We start from the raw sequence: 21483 nt of genomic DNA, 5'->3' as shown, positions 1-21483 counted from the left end.
ATTTTGCCCAAGAATTAACTGTGAAGAAGATTTTGCTTTCGGGGTATGTTTGGCCAAGTTTGCATGTGGATGTTCAACATTGGTGTAAAAGCTGTCACACTTGTCAGATAAATGGAAATAGAAGGTTGGTGCATGGCCCGAGGCAAATAGTGCTTGCAAATGGACCCTTTGAAAAGTGGGGCATTGATGCTATGGGTCCTCTGCCTAGGACAAAAAATGGTAAACTCTACATTCTAGTGGCTGTAGACTATATGACTAGGTGGGTGGAAGCACAAAGTGTGGCAAAGGTAAATGAGAAGACAGTGAGCAAGTTCGTCTACACTCACATTTGTTGTAGATTTGGCACACCTTTGGAGATTGTTTCTGATAATGGTCCAGGGTTTAGAAAAGGATTGCTCACAGAAGTTTGTGAAGAGCTTCACATTCTACATCGTCATAGCACACCATACTACCCACAGTCAAATGGTTTGGTGGAGAAGGCTAATGGTGTCATTGCAGGAATCATTAGAAAGATGGTGCAAAACAAGACAAAATTATGGGATGACTTCTTGGATGGTGCCTTGTGGGCATATCGAACCACATATAGGGAAGCCACGGAGTTCACACCATTTCACTTGGTCTATGGTCAAGAGGCTTTACAGCCAATTGAGCTAAACATTCCAACAATGCGACTTCATGGCAAATCAGCACAAGATGATCAAGAGGTATGGATGGATCGACTTCTTACGTTAGTGGAGCTTGAGTGGAAAAGAGAAGCAGCATACGAGTGCTACAAGAGGAAAGCCACACAAGCGAAAGAAACGCACGACAAGAAACTGAAGGACAAAGGCATCAAGGAAGGAGAGCTTGTGCTAAGGTATGACAATCGACTTGACAATCGTTTTGATGCCAAGTTTGAAACTAGATGGCAAGGGCCATACATAGTCAAGAAGGCTTTCAATTCTAGCTACTATCAGCTTATGGACTTGAATGGTAAAGAGCTCTCCAGGAAGGTAAACGGGTATCGCTTGAAGCCCTATTTGAGTCGCCTTCTACCAAAGGATCTACCAAAGATCTGTCCAAAGGCCGCTGTCTCATGTAAGTATTGTTACATGAAGCATGAGTGTAACTCCAGCCAAAATTCTGAGGGGCCAAACAATGAAGATCTTGTCAAGGACTCTGAAGCACTCTCTTTGGAAAAGATGCTCTATGATGGTACATGAATATACCATCATCCAGGGGGAGGGCTAATGATAGCCGTTTTTTTCGGCTCTTTGTAGTTGCCACAGTGAGTTACCTCACCCTACCAAAATCACCCAAACACTGTGGCTATCCCTACCATTTCACTGTACATAGGCGTGCGTGAGTCACGGGACTTTTCCCATATTTTCTTAAAAACCCTCAGCTAGCTAGTCACTGGGCTAGGTGAGCCAAAAATAAAAAATAAAAAAAATAAAAAAATAAAAGTATATTATGGCCTCTTTGTGTGTAAGTATTTCATTGTATATATGGCCTAAATATAGGGATTTTTTATAATTATTTTGGTATTTTATTTAAATATTTCTACTTAGGTGTGTGTTTTATTAAACCTATGTACACCTTCTTTCATCCTCTTACACCATAATTTTATTTTTTTTTTGCCAATATGTACATACTCTAACCTCATATTTTTCCTTTATACAAATCACTCCCACATTTTCACCCTCACCCGCGTGAAAACAAAAAATTGATTTCTACTCATTGGTTACTTTTATTATATTATTTACTTGCATACATTTTCCTCTTTCACCCAAAATAATTCAAGGAGGGACCATATCATATGATTCCAATATCTTTCCATATCCATAACTCCTCCATATTTTTATTATTATTTTTACTCATTATTCTAACACCATGTGCTCATTGAGCTAAAGCCCATGAATAGTCCATACACTAGTCCCACCATGTATATATTTCTTATTTCACCAATAATCCTCCTCCATGCATGGGTCAAGGGCAACTTGAATGCTTTGTATTATAATATGACAAAGGAGGGGCTCACCTTTGGATGCATTGTACAAATTCAACAAAGGAGGGGACCACAAAAAGACTTTTGCAGGCCTAAAAAACAGGCTTTTTGGTGAGAATTTTGGCACCTATCTCCACTCCGAATTTGGAGCGGTGGTCAAAAGAGAAAATGTAGCCCACGCTCTGAATAATCACCCCAAATTTTTTCATGATTTTTGGAGCTACCAGCTGTGAGCTATGATTTTTTTAGTGGACCCCAGTTTTCCCATGCTATGCAGCCACACTCTCTCTTCCACTTTATCATTTTCCTCTTTCACACACACTTCTCCACTCATCATCCCCATCTCTCTCACCACTCCTCTCTGCACACTACTCACCTTCTCCTCAACCTTGAAGAATAAGAGAAACCATGGTGAACTCATACCTCCCACACACAATTCCATTCCAAAATTGACCACCTAGTCTCATTTTTCCTCCTCCAAATTACCCATATCTATCAAAAAACCACAAAATTCAGCCTCTTCTCTTAAAAGACAGCATCATGGTGGTTGATTACTCAGCTTCAATTACCTTGGCTCTCAAGGAAGGTCAAGAGTGGAGAAAAAATGTACCGTCAAAGCTAGTGGACCGTCAACAAGCGTCAAAGTTGGCTCTACTCAAGACACTTGGAGCATCAACCTTGTAAGAAATCCCCCTTTTCTTACCTCTTAAGAGTTTTTCTTCCTTATTTGTATCCTACATGGATACTCCCATTGTAAATATTCAATTCCATTTGTAAATTAATACTAACTCTACTAACACTAACCCACTATGAAAAGTCCTATCACCTCCATTTCTCTCCTCTCTCTTTCCCCACCAACTTCTTGATAATTCCAAGCAAAAGAAATTAGATAAATTGCTGAAAATCTAACCCAACCATGGTTAGAGGAGTAACCCTAGCCTTCAAAATTGCTATAAAAGGAGGGTGTAGCTAGCATAAGGGGAGCCATAAGCAAGAGCACTATGCTATAGCTTGAGAAGCCAAGCTCAACCTCTCTAGAAGGAGCTCTTGAGTGGAAGCTCATTGTCTTATGCATGTGCATGTGTTGTAATAGGGGATTAGCAAGGGAAATCTATGCCATTGTAAGAGAGAGAGTGATCATTCAATTGAGAGTAGGAAATCTATCATTTCTCCTACTAGTGTAAGCCCGACATTCGCTGAATCAAGGAGGGTGGATTTGGACTAAGCTTGGATACTTTGTCTCCCTTCCAACGTGAAGTAATGGACAACAATGATGCGTAAGTGTCTTGGTGTTTTTTTTTGTTAAGTTCTTGATAGCTTGTCTCTGGTGTTGTCATCAATCTAGCCATAAATCCCACATACTGTAAGAGGGCGACAGGGTGGAGAGGACTCCCCTGGCCTTAAGACAAGTGATTGGGGTGGCTTTTCTTGTGATGTGTTGTGGTGAAATTTACGCAAGCTATGTTGAACAAGTACTAATCTCACTTTGCTTTGTCATGATAGATTTGTAAGAAGGTATTAATGCAACAAGCACCCCCTCCCCCTTTCTCTCTCTTTCTTAAATATATAGTTGTGTTTGCTTGATCATCGCCGATACGTTTCAAAGCAGCCCGAGCACTATCTCTCTCTCTCTCTCTCTCTCGTGTTTAGTGTGTGAGAGTATGCCATTGGTGTTAGGGTTAGTGTAAATTCCTTGCTTGTTTGTGGGTTGCTCTAACGATTCTCCTCTTTTGCGTCCTAGTTCGCTCTTAAACTAGGTGGTGCCCCTTGTGTAGTTGGGATTTGGTGGTGGGTTTGTTGTTTTGGTTTGTGTTGTGTTGTGCCCCAGCCCCATTGAGCAGCACGGGAGCCTTGAAGGGTGTCTAGAGGCCACTCTTCTTGTTGCCCGCCCCGGACCGCCTCAAATTGGTGCCCCCACTGAGGAAGGCTTGTGTATTTTTGTGTAGAATCAACCTTTAGCATAGTCAAGTAGTTTGCATGAATCACGAAGCTTTGTATGATCCCTTCATTCCCATTGCAAGGCAAAAGGTACACATAATTGTTAGTACTAAGTTGCAATTTCAACGTGTCATTCGTAGAATTTTAGGTCCTCTTAGGTTGGCCGAGATAAACGCTTCAGTAAATCCTTTTATTTTGCCTCTCATTAGGTACGACCTTAGTTTGGACGTCTATATTTTTGTTTTGTTTTAAGCATTAGGACATGCATAGGCCATGGATAATGGCCCAGGAATAGAGGTTTTTCCCTTTCATTTTACTCCACACATTAGAATAAACGTTGCAATTAGTAGAAAGATCCATTTTCAACAACGAATGGTGTTCATGTTTGGTGCCCAAAGAGCAGGAGAAATTCTTGCATCACCAAACCCTGTCATTCTACCTCTCATCAACTACCACACTTCTTTTGATGTACATGTGTTCATTTTATTTTAAAATGAAGTGCAGCCTGGCAAAGTAGTGTGTATGTTTGTTTTTTCTTTGTCCAAGTTGTTACAAGAAACAAAAAAACGATCATTTGTTCTAACTGGGAATGTGTGTGCAGTGAAAGTTCAATCCTTAGAGATCTAGCTCTATTACCAATTGAGTTGCAGGAGCAAGTAGTAAGGCGTCTCCCTCATAACAAGAGGGTGGTGAAGTTAAGACGGAAGGTCCTACGCGTTGATTCCATTTTCCTCTTGTTGTTGGGCACTAAGGAAGACCGCGCATTCATCCAACTAGTGTGTGCCCTAAGATTGGTAAATAGAGTGAAATTTGGCGTTTGGCGAGTGCATTTCACCATTGAGGAAGACTCTTCAGGAAACTTGCGGCCAGAGTTCATGCTTCATAGACTCACATTTGGTGAATTTTTCCCTCATTTGCGTCTTATTAATAGTCTTCCTTTCGCTTTCAACAAAGGAGATAGGGAGCTATTCAGAGCTTGTCTTAATAAAGAGAGCATAGAGAAGATTGCAAAATTGTATAAATTCTCATCCTTCTCTACTTTCTATGACACTTTGTTCATAGAGACATTGTAAATCTCTTTATGCTTTTGAATGATTTAACCATAATCCTAAGGAGTTTTTGTCCAGGAATTTTGTAGCACAAGTGGAGTCTTTAAATCTTGCAAACTTGATTGGACTTGATGAGGATGTTCTTTATGAAATTGTGAGAAGGTTGCCTCACTCCGACTGTGTGGAACTCGAAGGAAAGGAGCTCCTAGTCAATTGCTACTTTCTCACGGCCTTCGACGAGCATGAAGATCTAGTTTTTATACAAACCGCTTGTGCATTGGGAATTGTAGAGCAAGTGCAATTTATCACTTGGGACGTGGTTGCTCTTTTGGATCCAGAAAAGGAAGTTCTAGAGATTTCTGTTTATCGCCTTAGCTTTGAAGAATTTCAACCCTTCTTAGAGCTCATCAATAGTCTACCCTTTTGTTTTGATCAAACAAATCGAGACCTTATTGAAGCTTGGATAGCTGAAGAAGAAAACCTAGAGTGGTATTTTCTCACTTCTTCATTTGCAGGCGAGTGGTTCTAGATCTCTATTGTATCCCTTATTGTAACTCGTATTGTAATCTTTCATAATAATGGAGAGCCAACGACAAATGTCTGGATATCCTCTTTTCTTTGGAGAGCCTGGAGAGGATGCAGAATTATTTTTAGCAAATTTCAAGATGTCTTGCCGTATCAAGAGGATAGTAACCGATCAAGAACGTGTAGAAATGTTTGAGGTGGTCCTTAGGAAAGATGCTAGTACTTGGTTTGACTCTTTGCCTGAGGAAGTTAAGGGGAATTACATAGAAGTTTTGAATCGTTTTAAGAGATACTTCTTTGATCCCCAAAACACTCAAAAACTATGGCAAGACATTGTTTCTCATAAGCAAAAAGACTTAGATGACTACTACTTGTACAAGCAAGAGTTTCTACGTCTTTGGGCTCTATGGATACGAAATGTTACTAACCCTGGTGATGGTGCAGAATTTTTAAAGAAGGAGAGGTTCATAACCGGACTCTTTCCTGACCTTAAGGTAAAAGTTGAGGCGGGTGCACCTGCTACTTTTGATGCAGCTGAAACTAGGGCTGCTGAGAAGTATAGGAAACTCAAGTGCTTAAGGGGAGAGGTTCCAATAGAAGGTCTTAGACCCAAAGGTAAGTCACAAGCATCAACATCAAGGGAGCTTCCTGAGGTAACGGCGGAAGTAATTGAGAAGTTAAACGAATCTTTAAGCAGCCTGTCAATTCACCTTGCACAAGCTGTAGGTTCAAAGGGACAAGCAAAGAAGTCTGAAGAGCGAGATCCACGACCTAGGAGAGTCTTGCAATGTTGGAATTGCGGAGAGTCTGGACATGGGATGTATAATTGTCCTTGGCCCCGTGGGGAGCCAGGGAGGCCTAACTTGAATTACCCAGTGATGAATGCAGGTGAAGGAACTGGTCAACAACCAAGGCTTCTACAAAGGCCAAATGGACCAAGACCACCTCCACAAGGGGTAGAAGGAGTTCCACCTTTGCCAGATCCAAATGTGCATGTGGTAGAGGTGACAAATTCAAAGGAGGTTGACATGGAAGCCAATGGAATTAAGCGTGGCCGAGGAAAAGGTAAAGAGAAAGAAGGAGTCACATCACAGAGTGACCATGGACAAGGCAAGAAGGCAAAGGGAACCAAGGAAACCAAGAGGACTCGACGTCGTATCAACCTCCAAGACTTCCCTCTTGGACATGGTATGGCTCCGTACAACTTGTTGGAAGACATGAGAGGTAAGGGTCCTGATATTTCATGGCCTCAATTTCTTGCATTATGTCCACAAGTTAGGAGGGATTTAACAAGGGCAGTTAGCACTAGGAGAAAGGTAAAAGAGAGTGTGCCTGTTGTAAAAATTGCACAAGCTGAAATGAATGAGGACATTACACCGGTGCTAGACTGTTACATCAAAGGGAGATTGGTTAGGAAAGGTCTAGTGGATGGGGGTGCACAAATTTGCATCATGACAGAGGGACTCATGCAAAAACTAGGCATGCACATCCATGAGACACCTGAAATTAGGGTCAAGATGGCAAACAATAGCAAGGCTAGGTGCGTAGGCATTTGTAAAAATGTTTTTGTGGAGGCCTTTGGCATTAAGAAGGCAGTGGATTTCTATGTCATGTCTACCAAGGGAAATGGTTACCCATTTATCCTAGGAAGACCATGGCTAATGAAAATGCGAGCTTTGCAGGATTGGGAGAGTGGAAAGCTAATTTGCAGGAATGACAATCACAAGAAGGTTGTCTTTGACATGAAGGAGCAACGCCAAGAGGAGCTCCAGGAAGAATCATCTCAAAGTGAGACGGAAGAAGGTTGGACCGATAGCACTTCAGAAGAAGAAAGTAGCGGCAGCATTACTGAAGAGGAGTCTTCCATCGAAGTCATGGGGGTAAGGTTTAAGCCAAGCAACCAAGAGACCTCTTGTCAAGGCTTGGAGGAGGTAGGTCCTCAAGAGAACGAAGGTGATCAAGATGAAGGGATGTTGGAAGGTATGCTATCAACAACACTTACAAAGGATGAAAGAGAGGAGTTCAAATGTGTGCTAAGGAAGTTTCCTAGGCTTTTTGCTAAAGACTACACCGATGTGCGTGGAGTAGATGCTGTTCAACACAAAATTGAGTTGAAGCCAGAGGCCACACCTAAGGCTCAGAAGCTACGAAGGCTAGGAGTCATCAAGGAGCAGGCTTTACTCAAGGAGGTAAGAAAGCTTCTAGCAGCAGGGTTCATTTATCCAGTGGAGAATTCAGAGTGGGTCTCTCCTGTTGTTGTCACTCCTAAGAAGAACGGCAAGTGGAGGGTGTGTGTGGATTACCGTCCCCTCAATGAGGCAACAAAGAGAGATCACTTTCCCCTCCCATTCCAGGATGAGATACTAAATGAGGTAGCTGGTCATGAGAAGTACACTGTGTACGATGGTTACTCAGGTTACTTTCAAATAGGGATTGCACTGGAGGATCAATTGAAAACAACCTTTATCACTCCTTGGGGTTGTTATGCTTTTAGAGTCATGCCATTTGGTCTGACAAATGCTCCTGCAACATTCCAACGTTTCATGAATATGGTGTTTCAAGCATTCTTTGGAAAGTCAATTAGGGTGTTCATTGATGATTTCTGTATTTATAGCTCAAAATCATTGCATCTACAAAGGGTAGAAGAAGGTTTAAAGAAGCTCTACGACATGGGAGGTCAACTCAACCCCGACAAGTGCCATATAGGTGAGGATGAAGTAATCTTGCTTGGTCATAAAGTTTCTTACAAAGGCATTGAAGTGGATCCTTCGAAGGCAAAGGCTCTTATTGAGCTACCATCACCCAAGAGTCTTAAGGAGGTCATCTCATTCATTCAAAAGGTGAAGTATATGTCACGCTTCATTCACTTAGCCTCGGAGTTACTTCACCCTTTGCAAAAGTTGACACAACAAGTAGAATTTGCATGGTCTGATGAGCTTGAAGAGTACTTTTGTAACATTAAAGTCATTTTGTCAGAGCTACCAACACTCATGCCTCCTTGTTGGGAGTACACATTCTTTGTTAGCTCTAGTGCTGGGAAAGAAACAATTGGTGCTGTGTTGCTACAACAAGATCCCCACAGTACAAGGATGCGACCCATCTACTTTGCTAGTAGGGTCATGAATGCTTTGGAGAGAGACTACACAGAAGCAGAACTCATGATGCTTCCTCTCATGTTTGCGGTGAGAAAGTTTAGATCCTACCTGCTACCAAAACCTTTTGTAATTCTCACTGCAGAAAATTTGTTCCCTTGGGTGTCATCTCAAATGAATCTTAGTACTAGGATCTCAAAGTGGATTATGGAGTTGCAAGAGTTTCAATACTCTTTCAAGGTAGAAGATAGTGTGCGTGCACAATTGGTAGGGATTCTCCCCAAACTTGCCCTTGTCGTGCTTTCTACCTGTACCGTGTAGTCAAACTCTTGCAGACGAACTAGCCATTTAGTAATTCTAGCAGACACATCCATGTGTTGTACAACATAGGGAAATATTTCATCCATGGTTAGAATCACAAATTGCTTAGGCAACAAATATGACCTAAACTTTGTAGTTGCAAATCTAAGAGCTAGGACTAAGTGTTCCACATGGGTGAAACCTTTCTCTCCTGCTGTCATCATTCGACTAGAGAAGTAGATTGGCCTCATAAAAGATGTCATCGTATCCTTTTGGAGTAGCACAGCCCCCAACGAGTCATCACCAACACTTGAGGTGACATAGAATTTTTCATCCCACTTAGGTGATGAGATAGTTGGCAGAGTGGCTAAGACCTCCTTTACCTTGTTGTAGTGATGTTCGCTTTCCTCGTCCCAAGTGAAAGTTGATCTTTGAGTGAGTTGTTGCAGTGGTAGAACAAGTTGTGATAGTAGATGTATGAATCTACTTAAGTACCTCACCTTCTGTAGAAAAGAGACCAGTTGACGTGCGATCGTTGGTGAAGGTAGGGCTATGAGTGCGGACACCTTACTTGGGTAGGCGTTGATACCTTTTGCTGAAATTTCATGGCCTAGTAGAATGACTTTACTCTCCCCAATGTGGCATTTATCCACATTTAATTGCCCACCTAGGCTCTGCAACCTGGCCAAACCTTCAGTTACCTTTTCTAAATGTGAAATACGGGAGCTATATATACAAAAATCATCAATGAACACTCTTATGGATGTTCCAAAGAACGGTTGAAAAACATATGTGATATATCTTTGGAATGTGGCAGGTGCATTTGTGAGACCAAATGGCATAACCATGTATGCAAAACAACCCCAGGGCATGATAAAAGTGGTTTTTAGCTGATCTTCCAAGGCTATGCGTATTTGAAAGTATCCAGAATAACCATCACAGACGGTATAGCATTCAAAACCCGCTACTTCATTCAGAATTTCATCCAAGAAAGGGAGAGGAAAGTGGTCTCTCTTTGTAGCTGCATTTAGTGGTTTGTAGTCAACACAGACCCTCCACTTACCATTCTTTTTAGGCGTCACCACTACGGGTGACACCCATTCTGAGTTTTCTACAGGATAGATGAATCCCGCCTCCAGCAGTTTCCTTACCTTGGCCAAGAGTGCCTTTTCTTGTATGACCCCCAGTCGTCGTAGCTTTTGCACAACTGGTTTTACCCCTTCCTTCAGCTTAATATGATGTTCCACCACTGTAATGCCTGTGATTCTTTCATAGTTGTCAATGAACAGGTTAGGAAATCCCATCAACATTTGCAAAAAACTATCTTTCTCCTCAAGTGTTAATTCCGTAGACAACATACCCTTCAACCTACTTCCTCCTAGGCCAGGTGATTTGCTCTCCTCTTCATTCGGTTGCCCTTTTTGTGATGGATCACCAGTTGTGCTTACCCTTTGTGGATCCTTCATAATGATACCCATCACATCAATGGAACTGTCACTTTCGTCGGTGGATGTGGTCTCCTCCTCAGAACTGGAAGATTCGCTAGTGGTTTCATCTGCCGATGTTTCCAGATTCATTTGCTTCTGCTTGCCAATCCTCATGTCGTAGTAGATTGTCTCCCCTTTCTTACCGGTCATGCGTAGAAGGCCAGTACCCCAGTCCTGTTTTGCCTTCATGGCCATCAACCATGGCCTTCCCAAAATTAGTGGATAGCCCTCCCCCTTAGTAGGCATTACAAAAACATCTACCTCTACCTCAGTGTTGAAAGCTTTGATTTTCACGGCACTTACCACACCCACACACTTTAATTTTGCGTTGTTTGCCATCTTTGCCTTGCATGGAGAAGGCCTGTCAACCTCGAGCCCTAATCGAAGCATCATAGCTTCGCTCATTACACAGATTTGTGCACCTCCATCAATGTAGGTGTTTCCAACCCTCTTTCCTTTTATGTTTACGTTGACAATTGGAAGGATGTCATCCATGTTGCATCCCGAAATTGCTCCAGCTACCTTTGTTTTGGAGCGTCTTGTACTTACCATTTTAGACCATTGTCGCCTTACTTAGGTACAAGATGTAGCAGCTGTGGCCATGTAATCTTCGATCCTTGCTCTGCCACATCCAATGTTAGATCATAGGGCTTAGAACTTTCCCCTGCCTGGAAGTCGGTGATGCCCAATTTCCGTCGTGGCCTGGATGGCCTCTTGCTAGTTTCTCCTCTCATGCTTCTCTCATCATCTGATTGTGTAGCCTTCTCCCTCCTAGCTCTTTTCACAGTCATGGCCTCAAGTGGTTCTAAAAAGGTTACCTTCTCCTTACCCTTGTCCCTCTCCTTTGCTCTGGGTGGATCCACTACTACGGCTTTTCCTTTCTCTTCTAGCCTTATGATGTTTACAAGGCGATCAGGTGGTGGGGCTGGTGGAAGAGGTGGAATGGATGCTTGTAGTGGTGTCTGGGGTGGATGTAGAATTTGTGTTGGTGGGGTTGGTGCTCGGGGTGGGGGTGTTCTTTCTCTAGGGGGTGACAATTGGTTCCTCCTACCTCCTCTAGTTTGGGACAGTAGTACATACCGTGACCGTCTTCTCCGCAGTTGTAGCAATGATACTCCCTGTTTTGTCGTCGTGCTCTTCCAGGGTCTTGATCTCTTTCTTGACTCCTCCCTTGTTGTATTTAGTGGACAGAAAAATTCTGCAGTTGGTCAGTAATATGGGCCAACATATCTTGTTGGTCATCTCTTACCCCAAGAGCCGGTGGTGGTGGTGGAATGGTGGTTGTCGTAGTTGCTGGTTGACGTGATGTTGTTGTTTCTGTTGACTCAGTTTCTTTGGCTTTCATTTGCAGCTTCTTGTCCTTAAGGCGAACAATCTCAACGGCTAACTCGTACGTAGCCAGGAATCTACCTTTCACCTTCTCCTTGAGAAGCGGCCATAAGCCATGCGTGAACCGATCTTTTTTTAGGAAATCGGGTGCAGCTTCCACCCTTGCCAGTGACTCAACCCACCGTTCCCACAAATCCACAAATTTGGACTCATAGGTGACATATTCTAAAAGACCCTCCTGCTTCAAGTCTCTCAACTTGTCCCACAACTTTTCTGAAGTGGTACCTCCCCCAAAGCGCCTCTTAAAAGCGGTTTTTAAGGGTTCCCAGTCATCCTTGGTTGCTTGTGGAAGTGCATTGTACCATGATCTAGCTTTTAGCTTCATGAGATGCTTAAAGATTCTAACCCGGGATTCATCCGTATCTTTGTTGCTCACTACACATGCTACTGATAGCCGTTTTTCGGCTCTTCGTAATTGCCATAGTGAGTTATCCCACCCTAGCAAAATCACCTAAACACTATAGCTATTCTTACCTTTTCATTGTACATAGGCGTGTGTGAGTTAGGGGACTTTTCCCATATTTTCTTAAAAAACCCTCAATTAGCTAGTCACTGGGTTAGTTGAGCCAAAAAAATAAAAAAATAAAAGTATATTATGGCCTCTTTGTGTGTAAATATTTCATTGTATATATGGCCTAAATATAGGGATTTTTTATAATTATTTTGGTATTTTATTTTAATATTTTTACTTAGGTGTGTTTTATTAAACCTATGTACACCTTCTTTCATCCTCTTACACCATAATTATATTTTTTGCCAATATGTACATACTCTAACCTCATATTTTTCCTTTATACAAATCACTCCCACATTTTCACCCTCACCCTCGTGAAAACAAAAAATTGATTTCTACTCATTGGTTACGTTTATTATATTATTTACTTGCATACCTTTTCCTCTTTCACCCAAAATAATTCAAGGAGGGACCATATCATATGATTCCAATATCTTTCCATATCCATAACTCCTCCATATTTTTATTATTATTTTTACTCATTATTCTAACACCATGTGCTCATTGAGCTAAGGTCTGTGAATAGTCCATACACTAGTCCCACCATGTATATATTTCTTTATTCACCAATAATCCTCCTCCATGCATGGGTCAAGGGAAAATTGGATGCTTTGTATTATAATATGACAAAGGAGGGGCTCACTCTTGGATGCATTGTACAAATTCAACAAAGGAGGGGGCCACTAAGAGACTTTTGCAGGCATAAAAACAGGCTTTTTGGTGAGAATTTTGGCACCTATCTCCACTCCGAATTTGGAGCGGTGGTCAAAAGAGAAAATGTAGCCCACGCTCTGAATAATCACCTCAAATTTTTTCATGATTTTTGGAGCTACCAGCGGTGAGCTATGATTTTTTGAGTGGACCCCAGTCTGCCCACTTTTCTCACAAGTAGCCCTTAGTCTTCTCTCACCCTTCCACACACCTACTCACTCTTACACATCCCTCCCTCTCCTTCCCTCACTCAAACCTACAATTTCCATGGCTTCTCCCACCCTCTTCACCATTACCCTTCTCTCTCATCCCTGTAGTTATTTTATGAACCTCTACATACATACACCCTCTCCATGTCTCTCTCTATTGCTTCTATGTTACAATTTCATTTACCTCTCCTAAAAATATCTAAAATTCAGCATCTTAACAATGATAACTTCTGCAAATTGAGGATTTTTCATCAACAAATCCTCTTTTCATCGTGGTGGTCAACCGTGGCGGCGGCGTAAAGAAGCGAAGAAGAAGAAGAAGAGCAGCGGTCATTTTTTCCACAATCTACACAAGGGTGAGTTCAAGCTTCTTCAAAGCTTCACCATCTCAATGATTCTCTTTTAATTCACCCCTCTTCCTTCATCAAATCAACTCATCCTACCCATTGTAAATGTATCACTAACAATTCTAGTGATTATTACCACTAACAACTAACTTCTCTTGTAAAAATGCACCCACACTATCAACATATGGAGTAGGCAACCGCACAAGTAAACCAAATTCACTCACTCCCATGGAAGTTTCTCTCCTTTCACCACATCAATAATTCTCTTACTTGAGCCCACATCCATGTGACTCAAGAGAAAAGAGAGACCCCATTCTCATTTGAAATTCATAAAAATTCATAATCCTTGATCTTTCCTAATAAAATTAATTAGGCTTAATCCTAATCAAGGCTTCTAAAACCTATAAATAGAACCCATTCCTCCTTGTAAAAGACATCACTATACCATTGCACACTAGATTGAGCATACCACACGCCAGTTCTATCTTGGTTGTAAAGAGAGAGTAAGCTTTCTATACACCATCACCTTGGTGCATAGAAAAGCTTGAGCTAATTTGAGTGAGTGCGAGTAGAAAATATTCTTCCTACCATTGTTGTATCTACCCCAACATCAATGAATTGATAGTTTTGGGTGCAATTCATGTCCAAAGGCTCACGCTTCTCATCCAATTTGGCTTGGCAAACTCATTCAGCTTCATAAGGTGACTTGTTTCATTGAAGGTTGTTGTTTTGTTGCTTGTGATTCATTGGCTATTGTTTGGCTACCATTGTAAGAGGGTGGATGGTGAGAGGGCTCCCATAACCCTAAGACAATGTGCTAGTGATGCTATAACCAAATCTTGTCACTTGATTCCACAAGCTCTAAGTTCCTTTTTGTGCAAAATATAAAGTTGAAGCTAAGTTGTACACCATCTCTCTCTCTCTCTCTCTCTCTCTCTCTCTCTCTCTCTCTCTCTCTCTCTCTCGTGTTTTAGTGTGTGAGTGTTCCATTGGTGTTAGGGTTAGTGTAAATTCCTTGCTTGTTTGTGGGTTGCTCTAACGATTCTCCTCTTTTGCGTCCTAGTTCGCTCTTAAACTAGGTGGTGCCCCTTGTGTAGTTGGAATTTGGCCGTGGGTTTGTTGTTTTGGTTTGTGTTGTGTTGTGCCCCAGCCCCATTGAGCAGCACGGGAGCCTTGAAGGGTGTCTAGAGGTTGCTCTTCTTGTTGCCTGCCCCGGAGCGCCTCACTACTTCAAAGTCATCTAGGAAGTCTGTTACCAAATCCTCCCCCTTGTTTCCTTTAAATGCTGGAAATGCTACACTTGCCATGATTACTGAGAGAGAGCTAGAAAGACACACTGCTTAACTTGCAAAAGTTTTTTTCTTCTTTACAAGGAGGCGTGTATACCCTCTTATACTAGGACATAGATTAAAACTTCAAACGGTACATTGCCTTGTACCAAAGGTAGGAAAAATGGTTGATCTAATGCCAGAACCTCAAAAAATCGCTCCCCACTCAGCATGGTGTCAATGACGTGCTGGTAGTGAGCCTTCAAATCCACTATTACCTTGATTGAGCGTACACGTGTTGGTATGTGTGATCTGTTTTGAGGTAGGTTGTACTGATTCATGTGAAGCTTAGAGGTGCTTAGTCACTGTCCTAGCTTGTGGGAGAGGGTGGTGTTCTTTCCTGAAACAAACTCAGTGAGAGTGTGAGCCAATGATTCCGTTATCTGTGCTGCAGCATCAGGTGCGACTTGAAAACTGACTGTGATAATTACCTCGGTGACTTGAGTTACCCGATTCTCAAAGTAGAATAGTGTTGATTCTCTATTGTATAGAGCTCCTTCCATTTTGTTGTTGTGGGTTGGTTGTAGGTTGCGGACATGGTTTCGACCTTCTCCTTCTTCTTATTGGCACTTGGCCTATGTATATCCACTGGGTTTGGCGTGTTGGTTGACTCTCCCACTGCAAATCGATTACCGTTACGCCTGACACTCGAGCTTCGATGGAGATGCGGAGTTCGTCTAGTTGTGCTTGGAGCTCTTTTTCTTCTGTCGTCCAATTAGCAAATCCTGCTAGCCATTCATCCATTCACAATAGTTTAGGGGTTTCAGTCTTGTAAACTGAAAGGTTTCATGAAAAGATCCTCAGTGGGGGCACCAAATGACGGGAGCAAAGCGAACCCCGAACCCCGACGGCCTCTAAAACACCAGGGACCGAATGGCGCGCCTCGAGCCTGTCATGGTAAAGCAAACAGGGGGCACCACCTAGCTTCAGCGGCTAGGACGCAAACAACACACCACCATAACAAAGTTTTCATCCAAGAGAGATGGATGCTTGGGAGCAATGATGAAGAGGAAAGGGAATGAGATCAAGTGTGTGTGTGTGAGAGAGAGAGAGAGAGAGTGAGGGAGGGGGTATAGCGGCTTAGTACTTAGGCACCACAAAAGGATGGCGAATCCGCACACCCTTCACACATACACAAGCTCACTCCAAACACAAAACTAGGTGGCGATTCCGCACACCTCACATGGGCAAAACATTGCAAGAAAACATACTCACAAAACCTCAAGCTTTATTTAGAGAATAAGGCGATGAAATGGGGAGCATAGGGTAGGGAAATGAGAAGGGAGAGCGTGGTAGAGCACATGGCGGATAGGTGGGAGTTGATGGCGAAGACTCGCACGAGGGTTACGGCCATCATCCTTCATTTAGTTTCCCTTCATCTTCCATAGCCCAAGGGTGTAGAGGTCATGCTTAAGACGAGCATGGTGATTGCGGTGATGGTGATGGTGTGGGTGTGTGTGTGTGCACTAGGCACACACAGTGCATAGTGTACTCTTTGGTGATGGTGTGTGTGTGTGTGTGTGTGCACTAGGCACACACAGTGCATAGTGTACTCTTTGGTGATGGTGTGTGTCCTTAGTGTGATGGTGACCCCTCTTTATATAGGGGAGGAGGGGGGATAAATTCTAGAATTTAGAAATGAAGAAATCATTATCTACATAGGCCATGTGACTGTGGGCCCCACTTGTCTGGCTGTGTGTATATGTGCCAGAACAGCAGTCTCATGAGAGAGAGACTAAGAGAGAGAGATGGGTTGATGAAAAAAGGTGAGAGGTGACATGGAGAATAAAGTAATTACAAGAGGGGAGTGTGTTCAGAGGTGAATCTGTGTGCAGATATGTGTGAACAAAAGAAAAATCAGGTAACCACCGGGTGGGGATGGGTCTGTGGACACCTTTTTCAGAGAAACTGAGTGTGTGTGAGTGTGGGGGAGGTTATTTAGCTACAAGACAAGAGACATGGCGCCCTTTAGAGAGAGAGGGGGGTATTTGGGTCATGGGATATGATAGGAGAGAGAAAGAGGGGGTGGGATATACTATTTTGGAAGATAGGGTAAGTTGCATGTGAGTTAGGGTGCATTATTGGTGAGTTATAATGCATTATTGGTGAGAGGTGGGGTAGCTTGAGGGGAGAGAGAAAGGAGAAAGGACAAGGAGAAGAGAGAGGGGGTTGACCTTTTGAGTGGAGGAGAGGAAAAGGGACACCCGACGGGGCAACAGTGAAGAAAAAGGAGGTAAGGTGGGGATGGGCTACCCCGCAGGCATGAGGTGGCCTATTTTACCTTTCTTATATATTTACATAATCATACTTTATTTTTTTTTCTTACTTTTTCCAATGCCTTTTATCACTCCCTCCCTAAGAGGGGGTTTTCATGGGGTAGGGACGAGAGAAGAGGGGTATGGGAGCTTGGCTTGTGAAAAGCCCCCATCAACATATTCTCTAATACTTAACTCATTCAGTTTGCCCATCCATCTTTGGATGATCTACAATATTGATATTGAGTTTTTTTCCAACTATTTAAAGACAACCCTTCAAAAATGATTGTTAAAATTGGAATCAAGATCCCTCACAATACTGATGGGCAATCCATATAATTAAATGACTTGTGGTTTGGTTAATTTTAGAGTTTTAGCAACGAACTTGGTTAAAATAAACTTACAAAGTTCAGTCAACCTACCTACAATCACTCATAGTGAGTCATAATCGCGTACGGTGGTCAATAGACCCATAATAAAATCTATAGAAATACTCTTCCATTTGTCGTTGTTGGGAATCTCTAAAGGATGTAGAGACCTCTTGCCTTTAGGCATTCTACTTTATTAACTTGACATTTTTGGCAATGTAAGACAGTTTTGAAAATACCCATGTAAGCCTAGCTTATAAAACTATCATTATACGAGTGCATAAGTCTTCTTTATGCGTAAGTACCTTGTACTAGGATTATCATGACAATCATAAAGAATTTAGCATCAAATATCTATGTTATCTTCCCTTTTGAAGTAGGTACCCATCATCAATGGAAAAATTATTCGATCTAATCAACTTATCACTCAAAAGAGGAGAACCGGGTATGGAGGAAATAGACACACTATCAACATTGGAGTGAGAAGGATTCCTCTTTTCTATATGACTCCACACCTTGGAGTATTCATCATCATGCTCACATATACCCTTAAGAGACTCTAAAAACCTCATTTTTAAGTTCCACAAATATAAGCGATTTGATCGCAAGTATCCTACTAAGAGCATCAACTAGCACCTTGTATCATCTTTTATGATATCGGAGCTTTGTGTCATACTCTTGAAGAATCTTAGTCCACATGGATTTTAAACCCTTCAAGTCAAAGTGTTGTGTAAACCATTTAATACTTTCATGTAAAACACTATACCAAATTGAGCACCATACAAATAATGTCATTACTTTATCAAAGCAAACACTATTGCATATAGCTCCGAATTGAGTTTCTTGCTTTCAAAAGAGATTGGCCTTTCTTCTTGAAGAATAACTACTCCAATAGCTCAATTGCTGGAATCCATTTCAAGCACAAAGGGTTTCATAGGATCCACAATAGCCGAAGTGGGTGTTTTAGCTAGAGCGGCCTTAAGTGCATCAAAGCTTCATTGTTGAGCTTCTCTTTGATGAAATATTTTGCCCTTGGATTTCAATTGGTTCATCATAGAAACAACAATTCTAACATAGTTTTTTACAAACCTGTGCTAAAAATCTACAAATCTTAAGAAAATTTGGAGCTTTTTCAAAATTTTAGGAGAAGGTTATTTACGGATGGCGTCCACTTTGGATTGATCCATATAAAAGCATGTAGCAGAGTTTTTGTCTCAAATAGTGAATTTATGCCTTCAAAAACTCATACTTAGATTCCTTCGTATATAATTTGTGTTGCCTAAGCAGATGCATTGTACACTAGGATGTCATTAAAAAAAAGCAAGGGCAAACTTGCTCCCGTGAATTGCTTTGTATTAGACTAAGTATATTGAGAAATTTTTATGTAGATTTAGCCTTAAGGATTGCAAGCCTATTGCTACTCCTATGGAGATAGGTTTGAAGCTTAGTCTTAATGATGCTGTAAACTACTTCGAAGTCACACTCTATTAGCAGGCTATTGGTTGCCTCATTTATATATGAATTACAAAGCCAGATTTTCAATAAGAAGTATCATAGGTGAGCACATTTATGCATAGCTAGGGTCTACACCTTGGAAGGGAGTAAAGCGGATCTTTTGCTACTTGAGTGGTACTATACATCTTGATATGTTTTATCCCAATAAGGATCATTGTCGCCATATTTACAATATTTTTAAGACGCAGATTGGGCTGGTTTCTATAACACAAGGGTATCCACTAATGGTCTTTGTTTCATGCTCGACAACTCATGCCTATCTTGGTTGAGCAAGAAGTAGCCTATAGAAGCCACTTCGAGTTGTGAGGAGTCTGAGTACAAGGTAGCTTGTTTTGGATCAGATGCCTTTTGAATGACTTGGGTATTGGATAGCACTTTGACACCATGATCTATACTGATAATTAGAGTGCTTTGGATGTTTCATGCTTGCAGAAAAAAATTGAGGTACATTATCATAATGTCAATAAGAGACTCTATGGAGATGTTAGCTTGGCTTATGTGCCTACAGAAGACAACCCTACTGATCTTTTCAAAAAGTCTTTGCTTTGTGAGAAGCTCAAAGTTTTTTCCATTTCAATCATGAGAGAGATGCATCACAGAAAGTTTTTTTCTTCATTTGTGCAAAGCTTCTCACAAAGCTACAAAGTTTCTCCATGTGCCATTTCTTGTTTCTTGTCATGTAGAGACAACCAAGACATTATGTATGCTCCCAAAGACTAAATCATATCAATCAAAAGTCATGTATATATAGGTGAGGCTTAGTCTAGTTAGGGCAAGCTATATATAGCTCTAACACCCCCATTCAAACAAAGGTCTCTAGATGCAGATGAGAAAACCCTTGGAAATTATAAGGGAAAAAACAAAGCCCCTATATACAAATATACAATGATTACCAAGAAGAATTAAGGTGCATGTGTGAAGTGAATCTATATACTGTTGGGGTATAAAGCCCAATGTGGTCGCCCAGGTAAGTGGGCGGGCCGCCAGGTATGTACACATATTCTTTTGTAAAAACCTAATAAGAACTCACTATGCTCTACACATTACAGTAGAGCGAGTTCACCATATCGTCGTGCTCTTCTTCTCGCACTCTCTCTCGCGTCGCACTTCCGCTTAAACTCCTTCAACTGGTATCAGAGCTCAGATCGAGGCTCAGGGCAGCACTGCAGGAGGCTAGAGTCACCAGCTCAAATTGGAGTGAAATTCGACAGGCGAAGGCACGGCCCCAAATCTCGTGGTGTGCCCAAAGGGCTTGGTGTTGTCAGAATTTCATTCTGAGGTCATCTCGGTCACCGTTCGGCTTCGACAAAGGTCTGCGCAGGCCATTTTCGACTACGTGGTCTCGGCGGGTGCAGTTCCGACTCTACAAATTTGGGGTTTTCGGCCTACGACTGCAGGTGCTGAGGATATCGACACTCCAAGAGTGTTGATTTGTGGCTGTCTACACATCGAAGGACGGCTCACAATTCTTGGAGGCGTGTCACATACGACACGGGCGCATCTACACACAGACTGTAAGCAATATCCACTAGTTCATCAGGTAGCTTGTGTTTGTTGCTTGATATTCCAGATTTCATCCTGACATTGCAGGTACTTCCACATGGGATGTATTGTCAGAGATGATGTATGTCTGTTGAGGGTTTGTTGGCTGTGAGTCACGCAGCAAACAACTGCCGCAACGGTTACAACATACAGTGGGAAATTTGTGGATGTATGACTTTGTGGGAAGTCTATGTACTGTCAGATTTACTGCAGCCTTTGTTGAGGGTTGAGTGAGGTTTTATTGAGCTGGGGGATTCTCGAATGTTGAGATCCTTTCGGTGATACAGGTCTTGGAGCGATCCCTCGAGCACCCTTAGATAGGCAGCTAGGATGTATTGACTGTGAGTTAGACAGTTGGGATTGCATCTTTGTTTTATTGCTGTTGAGGCATTGTCGCAGTCTATGCTTACAAGACACTGACAGAACAGTCAGAGACAGTACAGGTGCAGGACAGGTTTACCCACAGCTTACAGTGTCAGAGAGACAGTGTTTTTTGAGCTGTTTTTTGGTCTGTTTTTGAGTACACCATAGCCATTTTACAAAGGAGACTCTGCCGAAATTTATGCAGAATCTGAAGCTTTCTTGGTTCATTTGACAGGTTGATATTGGTTTAGAGGTCAGTTTACAGGGGAAACTCTGCCGAATTTTTCACAGGAAAGTAAACTACTGTGAAGCGTAGCTATGGCTGGATCACAGGACACTGCTCTTTACAATATCAAGAAGTTGGATGGAACCAATTTCCCATTGTGGAAGAAGCAGATTTGGCACGTGTTGGTACAAAAGAAGCAGATAAAACCTATAAAGCTCAAGGGGATAAAACCAGAAGATATGGACGAAGATGAATGGAGCGAAATGGATGAATTGGCACTTTCTACCATTATGTTGACTTTGGCAGAAAGCGTTTACTTCAATGTAGCAGACGAGATG

This window comes from Adiantum capillus-veneris, chromosome 7 (assembly GCF_014529385.1).
Source record: "Adiantum capillus-veneris isolate H3 chromosome 7, ASM1452938v2, whole genome shotgun sequence".
Classification (NCBI taxonomy): Eukaryota; Viridiplantae; Streptophyta; class Polypodiopsida; order Polypodiales; family Pteridaceae; genus Adiantum; species Adiantum capillus-veneris.
Note: the sequence above shows the minus strand (reverse complement) of the source record.